This window comes from Arvicola amphibius, chromosome X (genome assembly GCF_903992535.2).
Source record: "Arvicola amphibius chromosome X, mArvAmp1.2, whole genome shotgun sequence".
NCBI lineage: Eukaryota > Metazoa > Chordata > Mammalia > Rodentia > Cricetidae > Arvicola > Arvicola amphibius.
This window is the reverse complement of record NC_052065.1, coordinates 113,294,251-113,321,940: the sequence shown is the minus strand read 5'-3', so window position 1 is coordinate 113,321,940 and position 27,690 is coordinate 113,294,251.

The window sequence follows — 27,690 nt, the reverse complement described above, 5'->3', positions numbered from 1 at the left end:
CATTTACTACACAAAACATTAGCTCAACCAATTGGGCTGAGTGGAACATGACTGGGAGAGTGTCTGTCCTGCATCTCACATGAACTGTCTTCTTCTAACAACCTTATTGGGTGTTTCTATGCCCATATTTTGTGATTCTCATATCATATCTGCATATCTTATATGCATTCCCATCATCATTGGTACTTCTAATTGTCAGTGCATATGGATTGGTATTAACAGTTAATGTCATTAGCTTAAATGGATTTGTGATGGAAATTTTCAGTCTTAAAAATATAAAACAGAAGGCAAATTCTTACCTGTTATGACTAACATCCTCATGAAAAGAAAAACCTTATGCCTTTTAACATAAAAAAATACTTCATCTCTATGTGCATTCCTTCAATCATTCCTTCCTGCTGATAACTGCTCATTGCCAGCACTTCAATTCTGAACATGCTATAACATTACAACAGAAAGAGCCTGTGCTACTATTTTCTGCAAAGTAGGTCTGGAGGTGCTGTGAGGTGAATTTCATCACTTCTCACTTTATGAAAGAAATACAATAGTTACAAAATCGCACTACCAGAATCCCTTGCAACTTTTGTTATTCCCTGTATCACACCGCAAATCATTGGAATCATAAGAGGAAAGGTGATCTGATTTTATGTATAATTAGATTGCCACCTTTCATTTTTAGTAAATTTTTATTTTTTTCTGTGAAAATTTCAGACATTTACACCGTCTGAGTCCTTTACTAGCATTTGAGTGGCAAGGCACAGACTCTCATGCTTTTCAACATGCCTAATGTTAATTGGCCTTATGCAGGAGCCTAACTAATGTAATGAACAGCTGATTACAGTTACCTTATCCTTCTAAAGAAATATGGTGCGAGGTCCTGGGAAATGCAATGGATAGTCACTAAATATCTGGTGCATGACTGAGTGAACAAATGTATGTTCACTAACACACACAATATATATACTGTGTACAGATGTTTCCCATCGATTCTCCCTAAACCAAGATTAGATGGTATTAACAATAATGAAGAGTGAAAAACACACTAGGCAAGAACATTTTAAGTGATCAAAGATCAGCAATCAAAAACATTGCATATTTTAACTATGAAATAGAAAATCGATGTATAGAAAATATTTGTTAGAACCCATTCGAGAGCTCCTGTAAGTGGAACAATATCCCGCTAAAGATATGTACATCTTACAATACGGTGACATCATCTTTTCAGATATCATTAAGGTTGTCCATTCAGATGTTACTATTACTCAAGTGAGACAAATATACTCACAAAAGTCTATCCATGGCTGAGAAAATAGACCTATCTTCTTTAATACTGATGCCAAATCCAAAACCTGTACTTAACAACTATGGAACACTATCTCTTTCTGGAAGAATACTTGGCACAGCTATCATGTTTCCTTCTGCACCCTAACCGCCCATGAACACTCATTTACAGAGGCTGCCATATATTCTATCATAAAACTCACAGGTTGGAGAAATTATTAAGGATAGCCAAGTGGTGTCTTTAGGGTGTTGCAAGACAATCCTATAAAAATAACCCAATATGTCTCTTTTAAATCATCAGTAAGATCCTGATTTTAACTGACTTCTCTTACAAAGCTTCCAGGTGCTTGGCCTTATGCAGGAGCCTAATGTAATGAACAGCTGATTACAGTTACCTTATCCTTCTAAAGAAATCTGGTGCAAGGTCCTGGGAATTCTATGATTAAATTTCACCTTATTAAACAAAATTTATGCTAATTGTGGTGTTAAAATTTCCCCTCATTAACTTTGTCTCTTAGTGTTCTGCACAAATTTGTAATAGAGGAGACCTAATGACCGATTCTGATCACCAATGAAAATTGTTAGAACCTTTTGCACCAAACCAAGAACAGCCTTACACTTTGTAATGGGCAATAGTGACAAAAGTCAATCTTTTTTACACCTATGATAAAGCCTGAGAAGGGTTCTTTACATGGTTGTCTTACAAGGTCTCTAAAAATATTTTCCTAACTAGACTCTTAGTAATAATTCTAATAGTACTAATAGTATCAGATTTTTGTATGTTACACATGCTACCTCAACACACCAAGAATGCATACTGTCCTCAGATTGCTAGTCTATCTTTTGCAACTGTTAAACTTTATTGAGGCCCCTAGACCGGCATCCATCTGAAGTGAAATGTCTGATGCGAGTGAGAAGACACGAGATGCAAACAAACCCACTTAGGAGTTTATTAGAGAAAGAAGGTGCTCACAGACCTGACTAAATGGTGTATGGAGAGAGAGAGAGAGAGAGAGAGAGAGAGAGAGAGAGAGAGAGAGAGAGAGAGAGAGAGAGAGAGAGAGAGAGAGAGAGAGAGAGCGCAAAGATGGCGCATCCAGCTTTTAAAGGCCACCTAGCACATTCTTACGGGGGAAAATGTCACTACATCAGACACTGATGATGGGCAACCCACGCCTTGCACATGCACAGAGGGGGTTTGCGTGGGTACGTCAGACACTGATGACGCAGATGGCGGGCAACCCACGCATGCACACAAGGGCTTTAGCGGAGGTAATCACTCATGCTCACACGTGGGTCATGCTGGCCCTTTGTTTTCAAGGGTCTGCCCACATGTGCCTGCATTTAGGACCCAGAATTGCAGCCTTATGGGTGGCTGAATAATTACATTCCACCCTTTTGTTTATTATAAAAATGGGGGGGCGGTGTTGAGAACCTTAATGGGTGGGAATGGGGCACCACAAGGTCTCTCATGACTGCTTCATGCTGACTTTGTGGGCGTTGAGGAGTTGGGATGTTTGACCACATCCTGGGGTGGCTGATCACGGCTGTATTTTCCGGGCTCTGAGGAACTGAGTCGGCTGGCAGCTTGGACCTTGCAAAATGCTGGAAAGACAAAAATTATGTTTGGAAGGAAAAAAATTTTTTAGATCCTAGTGTTTAATAGAGGAGAGTCCCAAGATGGAAGATAGAGGGGGAGAGGGGTTACAAGTTCCCAATACCAGGAATAACAAGAAAAGAATTAAATGATACTTATTCCGGGCAGGTCTGGTCCATTTCGGTAGGTCAAATTGGCTCCCTGAAGCTTATAAAAAATATTTGTAAAAAAATAAATTTTAGACATGTTAACAGTTTATGATTATAACCATAAAATGGAAAATGGTGGGGAGGGGGGAAGAAGGAGGAAATTATTGTAAAGGATAATTATTAGACTCTTTAATGTTTTACCTGAAGTAAATTTTGCCTCATGGCATTACCTTAACATCCATCCAAGAGACACTGCTGCAGTCAGTGATAAGCCTGTTATGTTAAAGTCTAATTAGTTAGGTTTTTTGGAGTTTGGGGCTGTAAATTTATTTTTGTTTCTTACCACCTGGGCTTTTGACAGTCCTTGTACCTCTGGCTCTATGTTTAATGATGGTTTCTGTAATAATAGCTGAGTGGTTAATTGGAAATTTAAGCATGACATTGGAGGTATATGGAGAAGTTGTATATAGGAAAAAGAGGAAAAGGGAGAGCATATTGGCACAAGAGAGTTGAATAAGGATGAGACTTTTATTTTTTTTTTTTTTTTGGTAATGGAGAAAGAGGGGCTGATCTTGGTGTCTTCTGGAATTTAAGGGAACAGGGTCCTGTTTGAGTTATTGTATATGAGGGGGTATTTTGAGCTGGAAGAGTTAAAGGTTTAAGATGTGACAGGTAAATCCAATGAGGAAGTCCCTCAAGCTTGGCAGCTGTGGGAGTTACAAGAATTACTCTAAGGGGACCCTGCTATTTAGGGGAAAGAGGTGAGGGATGTTGGTTTGGGGGAGAAAATAATACCTGATCCCCTATTTTAATGGGAAGTGGGCATGAGTTAGCACATGGTTGAGACAATGAGTGGTTGGTGAAATCCCATAATAGGGAGTGTAGATGAGTTAACAGGAGGAGTAATCAGGTTATCAGGAAGGGGAGAGGTTTTAGGTGAGAGGCTGGGAGTAAATACTGGATGCCCATACATGAGCTCAAAGGGCGATATGAAACGGGGGCTTTTGGGAAGAGCCCTAAGCCTAAGGAGGGCCAGAGGCAAAAGTTTTACCCAGTCAAGGTGAAGTTTCTATGACATTTTAACAAGAAGAATTTTTTAAGGAATGGTTAGTTCGTTCTACTTTCCCTGAAGACTGGCGGTAATGTGGGATATGAAAATGCCAAAGGATGTTAAGAGCGTTAGACAAGTTTTGGGAAATCTGGGAAGTGAACTCAGGGCCATTATCTGACTGAAGAGTTTCGGATTCCAAACTGGGGGATGATTTCTCAGAGAAGAACATCAGAAACTGTCTGGGCCCTCTTATTAGTGGTGGGAAATACTTCAATCCACCCAGACATTGTATTCACCAAGACCAGGAGATATTTAACTCTTCTGACCATGGGCATATGAGTAAAATCCAGCTGCCAGTCAGTTCCTGGAAGGGAGCTCCTGGCCTGGTGGGTGAGAAAAGGAAAGCTATGGTATTTGGTCTTGGGATCTGACTTTTGACAGATTTGATAAGAGGCAGTGATAGATTTTAGGAACTTTAAGTCCCCAGGGGTGGGTTGGAGGTAAGCCTTAACAAAATGAAACAGAGCTTTGCTATTAAAATAAAAGAGTTGATGTAGGTAGGACAGAATTTGCTGGGTGTCAGGGGGTGTCTCTGAGAGTGTGGGCTGTACTGTATGAACCCCCTGAGGTGATTGAGATAGTGTTGGGCTTTGGAATGCTGCTGTTTTAGCTGCTCAGTCAGCCCGATTATTTCCCTTCAAAATAATGGAACTGTTGGTCTGATGAGACTGACAGTGAATAATTCCTATAACTTCAGGGAAATGGGAGGCTTTTTAACAGGTCCATAATGTAACCTGAGTTAGTTATGAATCCTCCTTTCGTTGTTAGAAGCCTGTGTTCCTTCCAGATAGCCATGTGGGACAGGAGGATATGAAAGACATATTTGGAGTCTGTGTAAACATTTAAAGGTTGTCCCTTTGCTAACTGGAAGGCACAGGTAAGAGCTATCAACTCAGCCTGTTGGTTAGTGGTATGGGTAGGGAGTGCCCATGCCTCCACTATCTCAGTATCAGATACTATGGCATAGCCTGCTCTATGGGTCCCATTAGATAAAAAGGAGCTGCCATCTGTGTACCAGGTATAAGTGGCCTGGGGCAGTTTGCCCTCCCATATATGTGAGGGGCGGGGCAGTAGATCCTCTAAGATCTCTATGCAGGAGTGAGATGGGGAATCATTAACATTAGGTTAAAGTCGGAGATTTGAGATATTAAGGGGTGGGCAGCATTGGAAAGTGAATGTGGCATCTTCTACTAGTGCCACCTGCAGGGAAAGAACTTGGGAAGGGGGCAAGGTTTGTAAGCCTTTGTAAATTAAGAGCTGAGACAGATTATGGTGGGAGAAGACAGTGGTGGGTGACCCAAAGGTTAGGTTTTTTTGACTCACAAATAAGAAGCTCAGCTGCCACTAAAGCACGTATGCAGGTACCCAGCCCCAAGTGGTGCAGTCCTTCTTCTTTGAAGACTGTGGTTGGGGGCAGCCCCCCTGTCTTTGACAGGAGGGGTATAGGTGGGTGCCATAGCAGGGTGACTGCGACGGCCAGGCACTGGAGAGGAAGAATGATTTAGCAGGGCTGTTGGAGCATGTGGGGAGGGGAGAGAGGCAGCTGAAGGAGCTAAAGAAGCGGGGTAAGAGCTGGGGCCGAAGGGGCAGGAGCAGAGACTGAGGGAATGGGGATAACTTCCTGCTGAGGTCGAAAAAACAGAGGTTTGTTAACTGGGTCCAGAGAGAAAGTGGGGGTTTCTTCAGGAGCAGATGGCATAGCCAGAAACATGTGAGCAAGGACAGAGGGCTTAGACTTAGAGCTTGAATAGAAAAGGGCTTGGATGTAGGGACGCTCCTTCCATTTGCCTGTGCGCTTACAATCGTTAGAAAGCTCCTGTAGAATATCAGGATTAAAGGTGCCATTAGGTAGCCATTTTAGATTGTCACCTAAATTGTAACAAGGCCATTTTTTTAACAAAGGTGGATAAGTGTGGGAATCTGTAGGTAGGGCATTAAGGCCTAAGGTTTTCTGGCCTCTAAAAGGCACTCCAGGGGGAAGGCTGAATTGATAGGCTTGGAAGGTTTGCTTCCCATGGATAAAGCCATGTAAACCCGCAAAACAGTGACACCACAAGCGCTCCACAGAAGATGTCTCTTGAATGTGGGGCAGGGTGTAAATCAGCACAACCTTCTCAAGACTCATGTGGGTGTCCCCTCAAGCCAAGAGTGGGAAGGTAAGGCCTGGCTGGATCCAGTCAGTGACCTGAACCCAGAGAAGCCAGAGCCTGCTCTGAGCAGCCTCAGAAAAGAAAAAAAGGAAAGGAAAAGAAATGAAAAAAAGAGAAAGAAAGATCTGAGGGACCCTGGGCTCTCAGTCGCTGGTTTGTTGGCCCTGGGCCATTCCAAACACAAGCTTAACTAAGGGAAGCAAACCACAGATGAATTCCAGCAAAGGGAACAACCACTGTCTTGAAGACTGTGGTTGGGGGCAGCCCCCCTGTCTCTAGGAACTCCAGAGGGTTGCCGGGAGCTCACCCAGTCAATTCCTCGGGTTCAAAGAAACAGTTAAGCTGACCAGAATGTGAACACTCACCATTGGAAGCCAGTGTTGTTCGGAGATGTCATGCTCAGGAATATGGAACATGTGGGTTGTTTTTGAGAAAATCCCTGGTTGCAATTCTGGTCCCAGGAACCTGAGGCAGATCCCAGCCCTAAGATAGAGGCCTGAGCCTGGAAATTCTAGCCCCAGGATGGGGGTATGGGGCAGGAAAATCTCTCGAGTCCCAGTACCAAATGAAATGTGCAACACAAGTGATAAGAAGACACAAGACACAAACCCACTTAGGAGTTTATTAGAGAAAAAAGGTTCTCACAGGCCTGGATAAATGGTGTACAGGGAGAAGAGAGAGAGAGCAAAGATGGCACATCCAGCTTTTAAAGGCCGTCTTGCACATGCGCACAGGGGGTTTGCATGGGTACGTCAGCCGCTGATGACGCAGATGGAGGGCGACCCTCGCATGTGCACAAGGGCTTTAGTGGAGGTAACCACTCATGCACACACATGGGTCACCCTTTGTTCCCAATGGTCCGCCCACATGTGCCTGCCTTTAGGACCCAGAAGTGCAGCCTTATGGGTGGCTGAATAATTACATGAAGCACTTTAACTAATGTCTCTGCTATATTGCCCCTTTTGGCAGCTTGAAAGCACTTAGAGTGGTCTGAGCCCTCCAATCCCTAACAGCAGTTCAGATGACTTCTTAAAGGGACTAACAAGCTCTCTAACTCATTCCTCTTCTGGCCACTCTGCACATCCTTGTTAAGGGCCCAGAGCGAAAATAATTGGATTGAGGTTCTCTTTATATCAATTAACCTCTCTGCCTGACCATCTCTCAGAAAGCCTTAAAGAAATTTCAGATCAGTTTAACATCCTTCAGCACTAACTCTTTGGCTGCTACAGTACTCTAAATTAAAGATACATCCTCCCCAAATTAAAGATACATCCTGCGCTCTTCTTTTAGCTGTCCTCCAGGTCTGAAGTGAAGGGCTAATAACCAGAAAATCCTGGGTGGGATGAGAAACTCAGGACAGGAAAGTTGAGTAGCTGATAACAGGTTCAGCGGACTGTTGGGATCTGGGAAATACTGAGAACATATCTGCCTCCCATTGGTATTCACAACTTTGAGACAGCAGACAACAGATTTGCATATGGAATTATGCACCCCAAAGGTTCCCTATTCTGCTCCAAATCCTCTGCCCCTGGCCACAGAGTCTCCACTACTGAGGGGAGACTCCTGCCTTTCTTCTGATAAAAGGATGATCTGCAGGGTGGGAGGGGGCCATGTATTCTTTTCTCCATCTGTGTTTAAGTAGTGGCATGGTGTTGGAATCCAAAGCAGAAATATGCAACACAGATGCCTCTGAAGATGGAAAAAGAAGCCACAAGCCAAGGAATGTAGACAGCTTGAAAGCCGCCTGAAGCCTCTGGAAAGAACACAGAAATTCTGGCACCTTAATTTTTGCCCAGGCAGATCCACATTAGACTTCTATGCTCACAACTATTGGGCAATAAAGTTCTAAGCAACTAAGTTTATTATAATTTTAGTAACAGATAGAAAACTATTATATGACTGAAGTCAGTCCACGTATCAAGATTTTTCTTACCATGCCCACTTTGTAGATTAACTTTTCCTACATTATAGATTAATGTTCCCTTGACTGAACATTTTCAACAATAAGACAAAAATTATCTTTATGTCCTCATGTCAAACTATAATGTTCCAAAACACTACTTAATAAAGTTTAATAGAATGAATGTTTAATGAATGTTTAATAGAATCCTTTGTTTAATAGAATCCTTTGTGAGCATTCTGTCTGTAACAACATTTATTCACATACAGTGATTAAGATGAACAGAATCTGGAAGCAGATGCAGAGATCCACAGCTAAGCACTGGGCCGAACTCCTGGAGTCCAGTCATAAAGAGGAAGAGCGATATTGTGAGCAAATGGACCAAGACCATGACGGAGATACCCACAGAAACAGCTGACTTGAGCTATTGAGAGCTCACTGACCCCGGACTGACAGCTGTGGAACAAGCATAAAATGAAACTAGGCCTTATGGATGGTTGACAATTGTGTGGCATGGACAGTTTGTGGGGCTATTAGTGGTGGAAGCAGCATATAACCCTAGTGTGTGAACTGGCTCTTTGGAGCCCATTCCTTATGAAGAGATACCTTGCTCAGATAAGAAACAAGGGGGAGGACCTTTGTCCTGCCTTAAGTGATGAAATAGACTTTATTGACTCCCCATAAGAGGCTTCACCCTCTCTAAGGAGTGGATGAAAGGAAGATGGAGGAAGTAGAAGGAAAGGAGAGAGAGGTAACTTTTGTTATTGGTATGTAAAATAAGATTGTTTTAAAAATAAAAAAAATATTTATTTTAGGATGCCCAATGATAGTTCTTACTACATGCATTCAGTGACAAAAACAGTTGTTTCCCTACTAGAAAACAGGTAAATGTAATTCCTCCCATTTTCATAAAACTTGTAGACAACTGTGATATTATACTGTAATCTTTTGATTCTGAAAAGTTTCAAATCGGTTGAATTTCAAGTTGTTATATCTCAGCTGTAAACTTTTAACTGCAACTTACTGTCAAATACCCAACTTTCAAACTTGCTTTTTCTGTATTGTGATTCTAGACCATAACCCCATAAAATATGCATTATAAATACATGTAAATTAGTTTTTAAATACAAGCATATAATAGGTGTCTGAAGAATCTGACTGGCACCACACTCCTTTAAATAAAAATTCATTTGTAAGAAACATTATCAGTTGAGCCCATGCAGGGAGTTTTATTGGTTGCTCCAGTTGTATGTGTCTATTGGAATTCTCAGAAGAGGTCTCCGCCTAGACTTTGTATGGCGAGATGTGTCCTTCATAGACATGAATTGCTCCGGTTTGGTTACTTGACAGTCCATCATGCTCAGATTGGCCATAATTCTTTTGTGAGAGCTTAATGGTCGTGGAAAAGACGCTGGAATAGCCTGGTTGATGTTATTGACTGGGACACTCACAGCAGTGAATCTTAATGACTGAATAGGAGGAGTTGCTCCTCTCAGTAGTATAAAGGGTCTCAATTCGGATGGTCTTTCACTCTCAGTTATCTGTAAAAGAAATTACAACTCTGACATCTCCAAAATCTTCTTCATGACAACTTGTTTATGATAATGAACAGGATTTTCCCCAAGAGATATAGATTAGAATGTGTTGAAGGGTAATGTTGACTGGCATGTATGTTTTGCACAAGCACAGACTGAGGGAAATAAATGAATGTCACCTTGTAATCTCTTGCCTTGGGAAGTTCAGTACTAGCTTCAAACCCTGTCTTTGATCCTTAAAGTATTTCACTTGCAACTTTAAGTACCAAAACAAAACAAATAATACAAACAAAAAAACCACATATTTAGGGCTGATCATACTTGTGAATAGCCATAAGTTCCCAAAACCATTCTGGGAGAAAGAAACAGGAACGTGGATCCAGGAAGAGGTAGAGTAGGCTGCAATGAGAGAAATGAGGGAAAGAGACTGATTCTTAAAATGGAACCATGATTTTAAACGTAGATATTGGTAAACATTAAATTGATTTTTGTACATGATCAAGAATAGGTAATACACTCCAAGATTAAAAGTATAGGGAGGGACTTTTAGAACAGGAATCTACTATCACAGGAAACAGTCTCAAAAATTAATAAAACTACATGAAATTAAAATGTTCCAACACAGAAGGGTAACTCTCAGTAAACAGAAATCCTACAAAATATGAGAAAATCATAAGACTGTTTTGTGCAAGCAAAGATTGAAGAAAAATCACAGATGCAAAGCGTTCTTGCCTTCAGAAGTTCAATATTAGCCTTGACACGTGTCATTTATTCTATTGTAAAAATCATTTTACTTATGTCTTTAACCCAACACTAGCAAACTCACATTTAGACAGGATACCATCAGAGAAGTGAGAAAAGAGCAGAAAGAACGGAATTTTAAGATGAGATTTGAGGGTAGGGAGTGTGCACTTTCAGCTCTCCTGTCTCTCGTGGTGAATGAGAGGTTGGTAGGAAAGTCAACCAGATAATTAGACACCTATGTCTATCTTCTAACTTGCCACAACTATTGAATACAATGACGAAAGTTTGGGAAAGTTATGTGGGAGAGACATAATGCCAGGGCTCTGTGGAGAGGGCAGGCAGCATTTGATGTTCTTACCCATGGTCCGTTCCTCTTTCTGTGGTCTGACCTTATGCTGAGTTACTTTAATGTTGGGGTAGTTTCTGCCCACCCACAACTTACCGGAAGTAGTATCTTCACAAAGAAAATGATGAAGGCAAAGATAATGCTACAAATAAGAATGAATACGATATTCATATTCATTCTCTGGCACCTTCATTCTTTGGCACCAGGCACGGGGGAGCATCAGCTGCCTATCTAGCAGGCGAGCCTCCTGTGATAACTGTCGGGGGCTGCCTGCTGTCCTGCCTTATATGTTGCAGATGACATCAGTACTCCTCATTGTAACCTCATAATCAGGGCCTTAGGCAGACTTATCCAGGCCATCAGGAAGGAGGTGTGCCCTGAGCGCTGCCTGACTGTGTGTAGCACAAAGTCATTAAAATGAATAGAAAAAGAGAATGAGGGGGGTTGGGACACCACCAAAAGGGTCACCATTATAATTAGCACCATTATGATCAGCACAGATTATAAACAGATCCATCAAATATGTGAAGTAAAAGGTATTAATTCCTTCTTTATTTTATAAAGGTGTAGGCTTTGCCTTTAACCTCCATCATTTACTTGATAAATACGTGTTTTGAACAATACAAACACTGCAAGAAGTTGAAAGCCACACATTGAACAATATTACAGAATTAGAATCCAAACCTTCTCCACTCCCTGTGGCTACTGCAGGATTTGCTTCAACTCTAGTCTCACCAGATTGTCAGGTACATTTGTATCATTTTTAATGTGAGAGTCCCCTTTGTGCACTGTGATTACCATTAATGTATAAAGAAACTGCCTTGGCCTATTGATAGGGTAAAACTCAGGGTATGCAGGGAAAGTTAGGCTTTAGCTGGGAGGCAGAAGGGCAGGGTCAGAAAGAAACCAGCCATGGAGCCACCAGAGACCAGACACTGGAAATTGAGCCGGTCAGCCACAGCCACATGGCTATACACAGATTCATAGAAATGGGTAAATTAAAATATAAGAGCTAGCCGATAAGAAGTTAGAGCTATTAGGTCAATTAGTGATTTAATTAATATAGTTCCTGTGTGATTATTTCAGGGCTAAGTGAGCCAGGTGGCCGGGAAAAACAAGCAGCCCTTCTCCAACATATTTTTCCACTGAAAAAAAATAATTTCACGGATATTTCCTTGTACAGTCCTCACTAAAAATTTGTTCATTTGGCATGCTGATTTCTAGGTGTGTTTTTAAAATATGGAAATAGATTTAGGTGTTAAACATACATGGACTTATAGATCTCAGTTACACACTTCTGTACCCTCACCCTCACCCATATCCCTTCATTGCCACCTCCACTCTACTTGGTGAGCACCCGGTTTTATATTTTCCAGCTGAAGAAATTTAACCTTTTTTATCCCATACAGTTTCTGAACTACAAGGGCAAGGCTTACAATGTTATTAGTTCAACAAATATTTATTAAACACATGTGTACTAAGACATCTATCATTCAGAAAATATGATTATGTGTAAAATGGATTTTTCCTGGTGTGACCTCAATTGAACGTGAGACATATATTTAGCAAATGTTCTCAGAAATGAATTTATAAGTGCTGAGGTAGTTTCCATTTCCTGGCTACTATGAGTAGAGTAGCATTGAACACAGTGTTTCTCTACAATAGGATTTTCTGTCCTTGGATGCTCCAGTTAGCAATCCCAACAAAGTAAATAAGGGGTCCCCTTTCCTTGTGTCAACTCTGGCATTTTTTGTCAGATGTTTTCTTGATCTTACTCTGACTGTGGTAAGATGGTATTTTAAAGTAGTTTTAATTTGCATTTCCTTAATTGAGAACGTTGCTGAATACATTAAAGATTTCGTTAGCCATTATTTCTCTTTTGAGACTAGTCTGTTCAGATGGATAGTCCATGTTTTAATTGGGTCACATGACTTTTTGTATTTTTTTAGTAGTTTATAAGTTCTGGATATTCATCCCCTATTGGATATATAGCTGACAAAATGTCTCTTCTACTCTGCAGACTTTGTTTTCACTTAGGTGTTTCCATGCCATAAAGATGCTTTTTAATTTTATGAAGTACCATTTCTCAATTGTATTCTTCAATTACTGGACAAATAAAGATATATTCAGAAATTCACTTGCTATACATATATCTTTTAGGGATCTGCTTAAGTTTTCTCTTAGCATTTTCAGGGTTTTAGGCTTAACACTGAGGTCTTGGATTCACATGAAGTTTATTTTTGTACAGGCTGAGAAATATGGCTCTAATTTCATTCTTCTACCTATGGACATTCTGTTTTCCCAGGACCATTTGTTGAAGATGCTGTTTTTTTTTTTTAATTCGGGGTGAATTTTTGTCTTCTTTGCAAACCTTAAAACAATGAGTGGATAATGCAAATGTGTGGCCTGCACAAAAATAAAATTCTGTTTGGCTGTAGAAAAAATGAAATTTGCAGATTTGAGCATGAAACCAGAAAATATTGTACTAATGAGATCAGACAAATGCCCCACATTTCCTGTTATTTGGGTGACCATTATATATGTGTATATAATCTGGAGAAGCTGCGGAAACTAATTAAGCAAAAAAGAATGAGGGTGACTGAGAGAAATAGTTTTATATAAGCTGACAGCAGGACATAAGGTATTAAGAAATGGAAAATGAAAAAGATGAGTGTGTACTTTAAGAAGTGGAAAGGGAGAACAACACAGATGGAGAAAGAAGGAATAGGGATAATAAAACTAAAGATGTTTGAAAAAGTCAGAGGGAAGCATGACTTTAAGTTTAATTAAAAACATATAATATATAACTCTGTGTGTATACATATATAGTTTAAACGAAGTTACATAACTTGCAGCCACAGTGCTCCTTCTAAGAGACTATCTAACAAACCATCAGTGGGAGGCATGGGAAACATTCCTTCAGGTTGTTAGTCAAGATAATCCCAAAACAGGACCAATTATTTTCATCGTATTTGATTGCCTCCCAGAACTTGCAAGTAATACTCTATTGCTGAAGGCAATGTACACTTTGGAATAGGACTTAGAGGAGTCAAGCTGGAATTCACATGGAAGTCACTCTTTCCTGAGGACTCTCTCTCATAGTACCAGAAATTGATATGCAAATTGCCAAGGAGAAAAACAATCTACAATCTTACCGATGTGAAGCATATGAATCACAATAATAGCCAGCATGATAAAATATTACCAATAGTGGAACATATATCTTGGTGGTAACCAACAGTCTTCTAATTGGACTTAAATCATATTAATTTAATTGGAGGGTATTCATGTCTGGTATTTTAAAGCTAGCTAACTGTTTGTGGCTAGTAAGTATATGGACTCTAAAGAAGAACCTATTATCATCACTTCCCTAAACCAGTATAATTTCTAACTACATTTTAAATCCTCATCCTTATACCCACAAATGTGTGTAGGTCTCTTCCCTCATCAATACAGTTTCTTTTTGCAGCAAGCAGAGACTATTAAAGAAATCCACAACTTGTCAAAATGCAGACAACTGACTGTTGGATGCCCATTGCTACATCTGCAGCAAAAAACCCACAGTTAAGGCTCAGGAGACATTCCAGCAGATGGGGAGGGAAGATTCTAAGAACATTAAGACTAGAACATCTGCTGTGACAGAGTTGTCTTCTATTTATGAAAGGGGACCTAAACCCATGCAATCTCAATTATATGGTTGCCCAAAGATTACCTGCACAACAGCATTGCCAGTTGTGTTAATGAGGGTAGGGGAAATCTCACACAGTCTCATGCCTAAATGAAGAGCTATAATCAATTTGCGGTTGCTCAGAGAGGGAGAAGCAGTGTTACTCAGGGATGACCTTCATAAATTTTGTTCAATACCCAATGGTGACCCCTAAAAAATCATGTACCATGTACATAAGAGCAACACTAAATGGTCCCAGCATGTTGTATTTATATGCTAATATTTGTGTATACATGTAACAATAAAAATTTTTAAAAAATAATAAACATACATTTTAAAATAGGGATCATTAGAAATACTTTTGAGTATCTTTTGACCATTTGAAGTTCTTCTGTTGAGAATTCTCTATCCTTTGTGTATAGGAGGGCTACTGATTTTTTTTTAGTTGATCTTGTATCCTGCCACATCACTGAAAGTATTTATCAACTGTAGGAGTTCTCTGGTAGAGTTTTTGGGGTAACTTATTAGTATAGGAGGTTCTTCTGTCTTTGTATTGCTTTTATTGGTTTATAAAGAAACTGCTTTGAGACTGTTGATAGGGCAGAACTTAGGTAGGTGAGGGGAACTAAATGGCATTCTGAGAGAAAAGAGGCAGAGTAAGAGAGATACCATTGATCCGCCGAGACAGACACTGAGGATTTTACCTGGTAGGCCACTACCACGTGGTGATTCATAGATGAATAAAAATGGGTTAAATTAATATAAGAGTGAGCCAATAGAAAAGCTAGAGCTAATGGGCCAAGCAGTGTTTTTATTATTATAGTTTCTATATGATTATTTCGGTTCTGGGCTGCCAGGATGAACAAGCAGCCCTCTCCATGAAACAAGTGGCACTCCAATGTGGTCAACTAAATCCACGTAAAACCTGAGAGGGCTTAAAAAATTCTATACAAATAATTCATTTAAAAAATTCTTTAAAAAGACAGATGACAGATAGTCATAGATTAACAGAAGTAAAAAATAAGTCAAAAAATGGAAAATTCACAGAGTCTGGATTATGTATATTATTGTGTTATTTTTAAAGATTTTTGACTGTGAAAGAGCTGAATACAGAGAGATATTTCATTGTATGGGCTGCTAAGCTAAACCAGCATGTATATTGTAAAGATATCTTGACTTTAGGATTTGGGTCTAAGGATATGGTGCTTCAGAAAAGAGGTTTTTCTTTTGTTTCCACAGAAGATGGGAACCTCTGGAATACTTCCAGAAAAATAGGATTCAATAGACCACACCCTCCTAAAAGGTCGCCATGAACACCCTCAAAAAAGTACTTATCCCAACTGCTAATTGAGATAAACCTAGCCCATAGGATACATCATGAAAGACCTGATTAACAGTGCCCCCAAACATCAGAAAGCAGTATGGACAAAACTATGCCCATTTCCTCAAATATTGTTTATAAATATACTTTTACATTTAAAGGGGGATATGCTATAGATATTTGCATTGATATGGATCTTGGTTTATTGATACAAATTTAAGGTCAATTTTGTTATATGTATTTCTGATCTTGATTAAGGTATTGTGATTGTGTCGCTCATTTAAAAATGTAATATATAATTAATAAATATAAGTTAATAGATAATCATCTATAAGTCAAGCTTGTAGTCATGTTAGTAAGATTTTCTAGATGTGTAAAGATATATTTTTTATGGATAGGCGTTCTTCATATCTCTCAAAGACTACAGAATATGGCATTTAAAATGTTTTAAAAACTTAGGCCTTTTCATGACAGTGAGACACATCAGCTCCTGGCAGCACCAATGTACTTCAAGAGGAAGATGGGCATCAAAGAGGCTCCTTATGGAGTTGGTTAACCATTTGGGCAAGAAACTGCTTTTGCCTGGACTGTTGCATAAACTGGACATGCAAGACCCACAGAGCAATGACTGCTAAATTTGCCTAAAGGTGAGATGATCCTTTGGGATTCCTGCTTCATAAAAGAGCCAGAGATACAAAAGAAAATGACTGGCAAATTGCCAATATAGGCAGACCTGTCTTTAATATTTCCTGCTCATGGAAAAATCTGCCAGTTATTATGGGCCTGTAGGCTAAAGATTGATGCCCCAACAGTACAGAAGAACATTGGGTAACTGTCCAGACTGCAAGATATATCTGTCAATTCTAGGGTTTTGGAAGTTGCTTACAATGCACTTCCTGTTTACTTAGGTAATATTATATCCTTCTGGAGTCTTTTATGGAGTTGAAGAATTTATAGTTATAGTTATAGTTTTCCTTAGTTATGATAAAAGATAAAACAGATATAAATATTGTAACTGTAGTTCTTGATACCTGTTTTGTTGTATGTAATTTTACTATGTTAAAATTAAACCTTCCTTTTTGTTTAAACAAAAAAGGGGAAATCATGTAGGAGGTCCTTCTGTTTTTGTGTTGCTTTCATTGGTCAATAAAGAAACTGCTTTGGGACTGATGATAGGGCAGAACTTAGGTAGGTGGGGGGGAAACTAAATGGCATGCTGGGAGAAAAGAAGCAGAGTGAGAGAGATGCCATGGATCTGCTGGAGACAGACACTGAGAATTTTACCCAGTAGGCCACTGCCACATGCCAATACATAGATGAATAAAAATGGGTTAAATTAATGTAAAAGTTAGCCAATGGAAACGCTAGAGCTAATGCACCAATCAGTGTTTTAATTAATATAGTTTCTCTGTTATTATTTCAGTTCTGGGCTGCTGGGACAAAAAAGCAGCCCTCTCCTTGCAACAACTTATGTACACTACCATATCATCTGCAAATAACAAATGTTTGACTTCTTTCTTTCCAATTTCAATCCCCTTGACCTCTTTATGTTGTCTTATTGCTATTGCTAGAACTTTAAGCACTATGTTAAAGAGATAGTGAGAGAGTGGACAGCCTTGTCTTCTTTCTGATTTTAGTGGAATTGTTTGAGTTTCCCTCCATTTAATTGGATATTAGCTGTCGGCTTGCTGTATATTGCCTTTATTATATTTAGATATGATCCTTGTATCCCTAATCTTTCCAATACCTTTATCATGAAGGGGTATTGAATTTTGTCAAATGCTTTTTCATCATCTAATGAAATGATCATGTGGTTTTTCTTTCAGTATATTTATATGATGGATTACATTGATAGATTTTCATATGTTGAACCAACCCTGCATCCCTGGGATCCAGAAATACCAATCTTGGGCATATACCCAAAAAATGCTCAATCATACTACAAAAGCATTTGTTCAACTATGTTCATAGCAGTACTATTTGTAATAGTCAGAACCTGGAAATAACCCAGATGCCCCTCAGTAGAAGAATGGATAAAGAAAGTGTGGCATATCTACACATTAGAGTACTACTCAGCTGTAATTTAAAAAATGACATCTTGAATTTTGCAAGCAAATGGATGGAATTAAAAAACATTATCCTGAGTGATATAACCCAGACCAAAAATATGAATATGGTATGTACTCACTCATTAGTGGATACTAGCCATAAACAAAGGACAGTAAGCCTATAGTTAATGATTCTAGAGAAGATAAGAAATAAGGTGAACCCAAAGAAAAACATAAATAGATTCATCTTGAAATTGGAAGCAGACAATATTGCCTGAAAAAATTTGGGAGCATGGGGGCAGGGCGAAGAAGGAAGAGGAGAAAAGAAAGAGGAGGGGAGAAGGGGAAGGTTGAAGAGTACTTGAGGGAATCGGATAGTCAAGATGGAGGAAGGATAGATATGAGAGCAAGGAAAGAGATATCTTGATTGAGGGACCCGATTTGGGGTTAGCAAGAAACCTGGCTCTAGAAAAATCCCCAGGAATCCACAATGATGACCACAGCTAAGACCCTAAGCAATAGAGGAGAGGGTACATGAACTGGCCTTGCCCTGTAGTCACACTGATGACTATCTTAAATATCCCCACAGATCCTTCATCCAACAACAGATGGAAACAGAGACAGAGACCCACATAAGAACACTGGACTGAGCTCCCAGGTCCAGTTGAAGAGGGGAAGGAGGGAGAGTATGAGCAAGAAAATCAGGACCATGAGGGGTTCACCCACTGAGACAATGTGCCTGAACTAATGGGAGCTCACCAACTCCAAGTGGACTAGGAATGAACGAGCATGGGGTCAAACTATTCCTTCTGAATGTGGCTGACAGTGGGGCAGACTGAGGAGCCTATGACAATGGCACTGGGATTTGTCTCTACTGCATTTACTGGTGTTTGGAGATACTATTTTCTTTGAATGTACACCTTGCTCAACCTAGATATAGTAGGGAGGGCCTTGGACTTTCCACAGGGCAGGGTGCCTTGCCCTCTCTTAAGCTTGGAGTGGGTGGTGAGAGGGTGTGTGGAGGGAGTGGGAGGTGAGTGCAAGGAGGAGAGGAAGTGGGAATTTGATTGGTATTTTTTAAAGTAATATAATAATAAAGAAATATTTTGAAAAATATTTCAATGTACAGTAAACATGAACAATAATAGATTCAAGACTATTAAAAAGAGTATGGATAGCATGTTATATTGAAATATCATGAAACCAAACTTTGGGATATATTTCTGTTTTATAGCATTCTGCTTTTCACTTAATGATCTTGTAGAAAGAGGGTTTATCACTTCAAATATAAGTTGTCTTTTTCACAGGAAGAAAAATGTGAATCATATGTGTTTTAAATATGTTTTAAAGCTTGTCATAGTTTTTTTCTAATAAAAAGTAAGGAAATAGAAATGTTAGAAACTGTCAAATACCAACAATGTCTATACTAAATTTAATATAGCTTAAAATTTTAAAGAATTTAATATAATATATTTTGATTATATCTCCCACTCTTCCCAGAGTCTCCCCATATCCCACAACATGACCCACTCAACTTAATGTCTCACCACTCAAAAAATCAGAAAAATATTAAGAAATGAATACCAAAATAGATGAACAAACTTTTGCTATTTGCTGACAATATGATAGTATACATAAGTGGCCCCAAAACTCGACCAAAGAACTCAGCTGATAAATACCTTCAGTAATGTGGCATAATACAAGATCAACTCAAAAAATCAGTAGCCCTCCTGTATACAAATGACAAAGAATCTGAGAAAGAAATCAGAGCAACATCACACTTAACAATAGCTACATGTAACATAAAAATATCTTGGGGTAACACTAACCAAAGAAGTGAAAGACCTGTTTGACAAGAACTTTAAGTGTTTGAATAATGAGATTGAATAAGATACTAGAAAATAAAAAGATCTCCCATGCTCTTGGATAGGTAGGATCAACATAATAAAAATGGCAATCCTATATTTTTTCTTATTCAACTTATTTATATACAGATTTCATAATTTGGATTTTATTTAAAACTGAATAAAATATTATTGTGTAGATATATTTTCATTATCAGTTTTATATTGATGAACTTCTAGGATTGTTCCAGTTCCTAGGTATTATATTCTATATATATTGATGTACAGTTTTTAAGGAGACACTACATTGATTCTATGGAAATGTCAAAGGGACTCGTGGACTAAAAATATTTAATAACCACAAACACACTGTTTGTTTTGCACTTATAAAGTGAATGACAATAGGAGGTATAATCTTCTTATCCACTATACATCCGTTTTTCCTTCTGACTGAATATTCAAAGAGAAAGAAGATTAGTGCGGTTCTTTAATTTAGACTGATAATTGATTTTGAGGAGTTGAAGCATGAAGGGACAGAAATAGTTTAGAAGGGACTCACAAAATAACTTACATATAGGATAAACTTGTGATTTAAAATTTGAGAGTTTTTTTCATTGTAGATCACATGCTATGAATAAGCTTAAAGGGATTAATTTGCATACATGGAATTTTATAGCAAATTATTAGAAATAGACAAACAACTATGACTTGGAAATACCTTTTCTTAACTAGAAGTAACATTTTATTATATGAATTATCCTTCTATATTTGTGTGCTATTCAAGGTGAGCATTCACCAGTTTAAAAAGGAATTCCTTTTTATAGTCTATTCTTGTGCTATGGGGATAATCTGAATATATTTTAAATGATAAAAATAATCTAAGACTGTGGGGATTTGAAACAGAAGTATTTATATTCAAAAACTGGCCACAAAGAGTAAGTAAAGACTTGTTCCATTAACTTCAAGTGTGAAAAACAAAGCTTAATGTCATAATACAAGGAGCTTGCCTAAACATAATAAAGGCAGTATAAAGCAAGATGACAGAAAACATCAAACTAAATGGAGAGAAACTCAAAGCGAGTCCACTAAAATCAGGAATGAGACAAGGCTGTTCAGTCTTTCCATATCTATTCAACATAGTTTTTGAAGTTCTAGCTAGAGGAATAAGACAACAACAGGAGATACAAATTGGGAAGCAAGAAGTCAAACATTCACTATTTGCAGATAATATGATAGTTTACATAAGTGACACCAAAAGATTCTCCCAGGGAACTCCTTCAGCTGAATAACACCTTCATAATGTGACAGGATACAAGATTAATTCAACAAAAATCTGTAGTCCTCCTATACACAGATGATAAATGGGCTGAGAAAGAAATCAAAGAAACGTCACCATTCACAATAGCCACAAACAACATAAAATATCTTGGGGTAGTCCTAACCAAACAAGTTAAAGACCAGTATGACAAGGACTTTAAGTCTTTAGAAAGAAATTGAGGAAGATATCAGAAAATGGAAAGATCTCCCATGCTCTTGGATAGGTAGGATAAACATAGTAAAATTCCAGTCTTACCAAAAACAATCTACAGATTTAATTGCAATCCCCATCAAAATTCCAGCACAATTCCTCACAGACCTCTAAAGAACAATGCTCGACTTCATATGGAAAAACAAAAGTCCAAGATAGCCAAAATAGTCCTGTACAATAAACATCCAGAGTCAACACCATCTCTGATTTCAAGCTCTACTATAGAGCTACAGTAATGAAAACAGCTTGGTATTTGCACAAAAACAGATAGGTGGACCAATGGAAGTGAATCGAAGACCCAGATATTTAAATATCCACATACCTATGAACACCTGATTTTTGACAAAGAAGCTAAAATATACAATGGAAAAAAAGTATCTTCAACAAATGGTGCTGGCATGACTGGATGTCAACATGTAGAAGAACTGGGAATCAATCTACCTCAAGACCCAGCAATATCACTCTTGGGCTTATATCCAAAGGATGCAGACCCATACCACAAGGACATTTGCTCAACTATGTTCATAGCAGCATTATTCATAATAGCCAGAACATAGAAACAACCTAGATGCCCTGCAACTGAAGAACAGAAAAATAAAATGTGGTACATTTATACACAATGGGGTACTACTCAGCAGTAAAAACGATGGTATCGTGAAATTTGCAGGCAAATGGGTGAAACTCAAAAAAAATCCTGAGTCAGGTAACCCAGACACAGAAAGATAAACATAGTATATAACTCAATCATAAGTAGATATTAGACATAAAACAAATGATAATCAGCCTACAGTCCACAGCCCCAGAAGAGACAGGAAATAAGGAGAACCCTAAGAGAGACATACATAGATTCCCACCCTCACCCCTTGCAAGGGGAAGTAGACAAGACCTCTTTAGTAAGTTGGCAGTATATGGAAGGGGTGAAGGTGGCAGGGGAGTGAGGAGAGAAAAGGGGGTATGGGGAGGAGAACTTGAGGGATTGGGAAGATCAAGTTGGGTAAAGGACAGGGAAGGCAAGCAAGGAAAGAGATACCTTGAAAGAGGGAGCCATTGTGGGGTTAGTGAGAAACCAGACACTAAGGAAATGCCCAGGAATCTACAAGGATGACCCCAGCTAAGAATCTAAGCAATGGTAGAGAGGGTACGTAACTGCCCTTCCCCTGTAATCAAATTGATGACTAGCTTAATTCTCATCATAGAACCTTCATCCAGTAACTGATGGAAGCAGAAGCAGAGATCCATAGCTAAGCACTGGGCTGAACTCCTGGAGTCCAGTCATAGAGACAGGGGAGCAATATTATGAGCAAAGGTGCCAAGACCATGATTGAGATACCCACAGAAACAGCTGACTCAAGTTAGTGGAAGCTCATTGATCCTGGGCAGACAGCTGTATTTGACAAAACTAGGCCTTCTGAATGTGGGTGACAGTTGTGTTGCATGGGCAGTTTGTGGGGCCACTAGCAGTGGAACCAGTATTTATCCCTAGTGCATGATCTGGCTTTTTGGGGCCCATTTCCTATGGAGGGATACCTTGCTCGGCCTAGATAAAGGGGAAAGAGCCTTGGTCCTGTCTCAAATGATGTGACAGACTTTGTTGATTCCTCATGGAAGGCCTTGCCTTCCCTTCTCTGAAGGGTGGATGGGGGATGGAATGGGGAAAGGTGGAAGGAATGGGAGTAGGAGAGAGAGTGGGAACTGGGATTAGCATATAAAATAAGATTGTTTTAAAAATAAAAAAAATTTAAAAAAAAAGATTCTGGACTACTCCTTGAAACATCCAGCTGGCTGGAAGTACCACTCCTTCCGATGTTCCTGTTGACTCTGTTATGTACACAGTCCACTGCAAGACATCCTAGACCAGAAGACACTGAGAAATATTGCTATGAAGAATGTACATTTTTATAAAGGATTTGCGTCAGATAGTTGCGGGACTAAAAACATGCATTGTTGGTTGTTAGATCACAAACCTTCTAGATACAGGTGCTTGAAGAAGTTAAGCCACATGCCCTGCAGTCTCTACCTATAGATACATTTATATGAAGCTGATAGGCTACAGGAGGTGAGTTTCCCTCTTTCTTCTGCTACCTGAATATCACAGGCAACCTATCCTGACCAAAAAGCAATATAGGTTTCAACCTACTTACTCATCACTGTCCTCCATCTTCAGAAATTTAGAAAGAGAGACAGAACTTGTGGACAGGTGTTATCTTGTCATAGCTGGGTGGTGATGGGACACACCTTTAATCCCAGCACTCAGGAAGCAGAGGCAGGCAGATCTCTAAGTTCAAGGCTTGTCTGGTCTACACAGTGAACTCAAGGACAACCAGGGCTACACAGAAAAAAAATTCTATCTCAATAAAAAAACAAGAACAGCTGTCATACTGCCTATGATATTCATAATTCTAATATCTCTCTTACCCTGAGGAACAATTGGTTTCACACCTTCTTTTCCAACCTCCACATCTCCACTAGATCAGCTAAGAGTGGGCAAATATTTATTTTTATACCAAGGAAACCCCTTTGATGCTGAGAAATAGATGGGCCCTTCACTCTTCTATTTCTTGTACTGATAAAATTTAATTGGTTATTTATATTATCATAATAATAGTTTAATTTGGTGCATTCACTCCTAATCTCAACTGGAGATGCTGAAGGAAACTTTTGAGAAGTAAATTTGGTTAGTGGTTAAATTCACCCAAGAAAGGTGTCAGTCAACTCTTGTGTTGGGACTCTGTGCACACATTTGCATTTTCCTATTTTCACCACATTATCACAGAGCATCAGGCCCTCAGCAGATGTAGTCACCAATTTTCTCTAGGACTTTAGCTTCCGGAAGTGTTTTTCTTTTATTTACTTTTTTTATATTTTTAAAAAGGTTTATTTTTCTGATTTTCATCTTTTTTAATTATTAAAAATTTCTGCCTCCTCACCACCTCCCATTTCCCTCCCCCTTTCTCCGTTCCCCTCCCCCTCCCTTTCCAGTCCAAGGAGCAGTCAAGGGGGCTGGTCTAATGGGAACTCACCAAGGCCAGCTCAAATGGGACTGAAAAAGCATGGGACCTAACAGGACTCTTTTATTTACTTCTAAAGATACATTTTTATTTGTGTATATGTTGCTAGTGTATGTACACATGGCTGGAGACTCCCATAGATGCCAGAAGAGGGCAGTAGATACCTGAAGCTAGAGTTGCATGTGACTGTAGGTCATCTAATAGGGTAGGTAGAAGTAAACTTTGTAAACACAGGAAGGGCTATAAACAGATGGTCAATCTCTCCAACCCCAATTTTTCTACTATAAATAACTCAGCTTAGGTGGTTTTATTGCAACAGTTGAAATAAAAAAGGCCTAAAAGAGAGGTCTCATATGAAAGAACACTGTACAATTTAAAATGTAAAACAATATTGCTTGTAACTTCCTTCAAAGTTTATTCATTTTCCCCTTCCCGACACTGGTCACACCTAGTTTCCTCATTAAAAATCACCATCCCTGCTCATATTTTTATCCCTATGTTAAGCTTTCCAAGTGCCATTATATATCCCATTCTTTTGCACAAGAAATCATTGACATAGAGCATTCAGGTTATAGTAACACAATGGATGGCTTAAAGTTAAACTTTTATATCTACAGCCAAGTGTAAGACCCACCTTCAACAGAGAAGCTTCTTTTTTTCAGCAAAGGTGATAATAGGAATTCACAACTGGTAAAAATGTGGAGAGGATCTGACTACACAGTGCTCAATATCAATTGATACATGGCAGGAAGCAAAAATCTTTGTGTTTTGTTTTGTTTATTTTAATATAATGCCCACCCTGAAAAAAAACATTGGAGACTTAAAGCTTATTTACTTTCTTTTACATATTAGAGATTTGGGCAACACAAAGGAAGCTGCATCTGCAAATAAGCCATATACTAATTACTATTCCAACTTTAAACTGTAGAAAGCAGCAATCTCCTTCAAAGTCATGAATCAATATGACATAGAAATGCAAATAACAATAACTTCATTTAGATCTCGTTATGAAACAAATATTAAGAATTTTCTGAGTTAGAATCACACATTATGCACCATCTCCACAAATGATGAATGCAGATTTTACCTTCACATACTTCCCAGTGTGCTCCTGATGTATGAGCTGATATTTCTTAGTGAATATTTAAGCTCTGGTCTCTTGTGCAGAATCAAACAAAACTTTTCACACTCAAGTGTTATGTATTTTCTTATGAACATTGCCTTGGAAAAATGGGTCATCCATTTTAAAGAGATTATTTGGCATCAGTATAAAAGAGGATTCCTAAAAGGCTTTTTGAGGATTTTACTCTCAAAGAACACATTTCAAAGAAGCTTTACATTCACCCAGACCATAGTAAGTTATCCCAGCCAGAGAATGAAACTACTATCCCACTAATTATATCCTTTCATTATTGGAATAAAGTTCTGTTTGATGTACCAGAGCTCATTCTCTTAATGATAAGTTCAAATGTCTTTTTTCAGAAGATGAAGGGCATCTAATATAGTTATTGTCTTTAGAGTTATGTCACTACGAAAAGAAAGCTTGATGACCTCCTTAGTAAAAGAAGCCCTTTCTAAGTGTTACTTTTGTGTCAGAAACTTTTCTTTAATGCATCTGCTTTGACTGTAACAATCTTGTATGTCTCAACTTTACCAATGTATCCATAAGAATGTATGGAAACAGTGCAAATTACCCAATGCAAGGATTTTCAGTCTATATCCACATGAGAACCTGCTATTTATCAAAAACATTGATTCAATACATTTCTTCCATATCTTAAATATTTATTCACATGGTATGAGTTTTACTATTATTATTTTTTAATGGTTGAAATCCCTAACTGCAAACTAGTATCACATTAAAGTTATGCTTTATCAAGAAAGGAAAGTCTATATCAACCCTTCCACTCCCCCAAGATCTTCCCAATCCTTCCCTTTTCTCCTCTCTCTCCCCATTTCCCTTTCCCCTAACCTCACCCTCACCCCCATGCTCCCAAGTTTTGCTCAGCAATCTTGTCTGCTTCCAATTTCCAGGAGGATCTATATATGCTTTTCTTTGGGTTCACCTTATTATTTAGCTTCTCTAGGCTTGTGGACTATAGGTTCAATGCCCTTTGTTTATGGCTAGAGTCCACTAATGTGTGAGTACATATCATATTCATATTTTTGGGTCTGGGTTATCTCACTCAGGATAGTGTTTTCTATTTCCATCCATTTGCGTGCAAAAATCAAGATGTTATTGTTTTTTACTGCTGAGTAGTACTCTAATGTGTAGATATGCCACAATTTCTTTATCCATTTTTCCATTGGGGGCATCTAGGTTTTTCCAGGTTCTGGCTATTACAAATAATGTTGCTATGAACATAGTTGAAAATGATTGGGCATCTCTTGGCTACATTCCCAAGAGTGGTATTGCTGGATCTTGAGGTAGGTTGACTCCCAATTTACTGAGAAACTGCCACACTGATTTCCAAAGTGATTGCACAAGTTTGCATTCCCACCAGCAATGAATAAGTGTTCCCCTTACTCCACACCCTCTCCAACATAGGTTATCCTTAGTGTTTTTGATTTTAGCCATTCTGACAGGGGTAAGATGGTATCTCAAATTTGTTTTGATTTGCATTTCCCTGATTGCTAAGGAGATTAAACATAACCTTAAGTATCTTTTGGCCATTTGAACTTCTGTTGAGAATTTTTTGTTCAGTTCAGTACCATATTTTTTTTCTTTTTTTTGTTTATTTTTTTTATATTTAAAAATTTCCATCTCCTTCCCTCCTCCTCCCCCCTCCCTCCCCTTCTCCTCCCCCTTCCCTCCCCTCCTTCTCCTCCTTCCCTCCCCTCCCCTCCACCCATACCTCCCCTCCCTCCCTCTCAAGGCCAAGGAGCCATCAGGGTTCCCCACTCTATGCTAAGACCAATGTCCTCCCAACTCCCCCCAGTTCCAGGAAGGTGATCGACCAAGCTGAGAAGGCTCCCACAGAGCATAGAACCTCCACCTGACGATAGATGAAGAAAATGACAGAGCCCCACATTGGAGCACCGGACTGAGCTCCCAAGGTCCTGATGAGGAGCAGAAGGAGAGAGAACATGAGAAAGAAAGTCAGGACCGTGAGGGAACCTCCAGCTGGCGACAGATGGGGAAGGTGACTGAGCCCCACATTGGAGCACTGGACTGAGCTCCCAAGGTCCTGATGAGGAGCAGAAGGAGTGAGAACTTGAGGGAGAAAGCCAGGAACGAGAGGGGTGCGTTCACTCATGGAGACGGTGGGACAGAACTAATGGGAGATCACCAACTCCAGTTGGAATGGGACTGATGGATCATGCGACCAAACCCGTCTCTCTGAGTGTGGCCAACAGCGGGGGCTGACTGAGAAGCAAAGGACAATGGCTCTGGGCTCTGATTCTTCTGCAGTACCATATTTTTTAATTGGGTTATTTAGAATTGTAATGTCTAGTTTCTT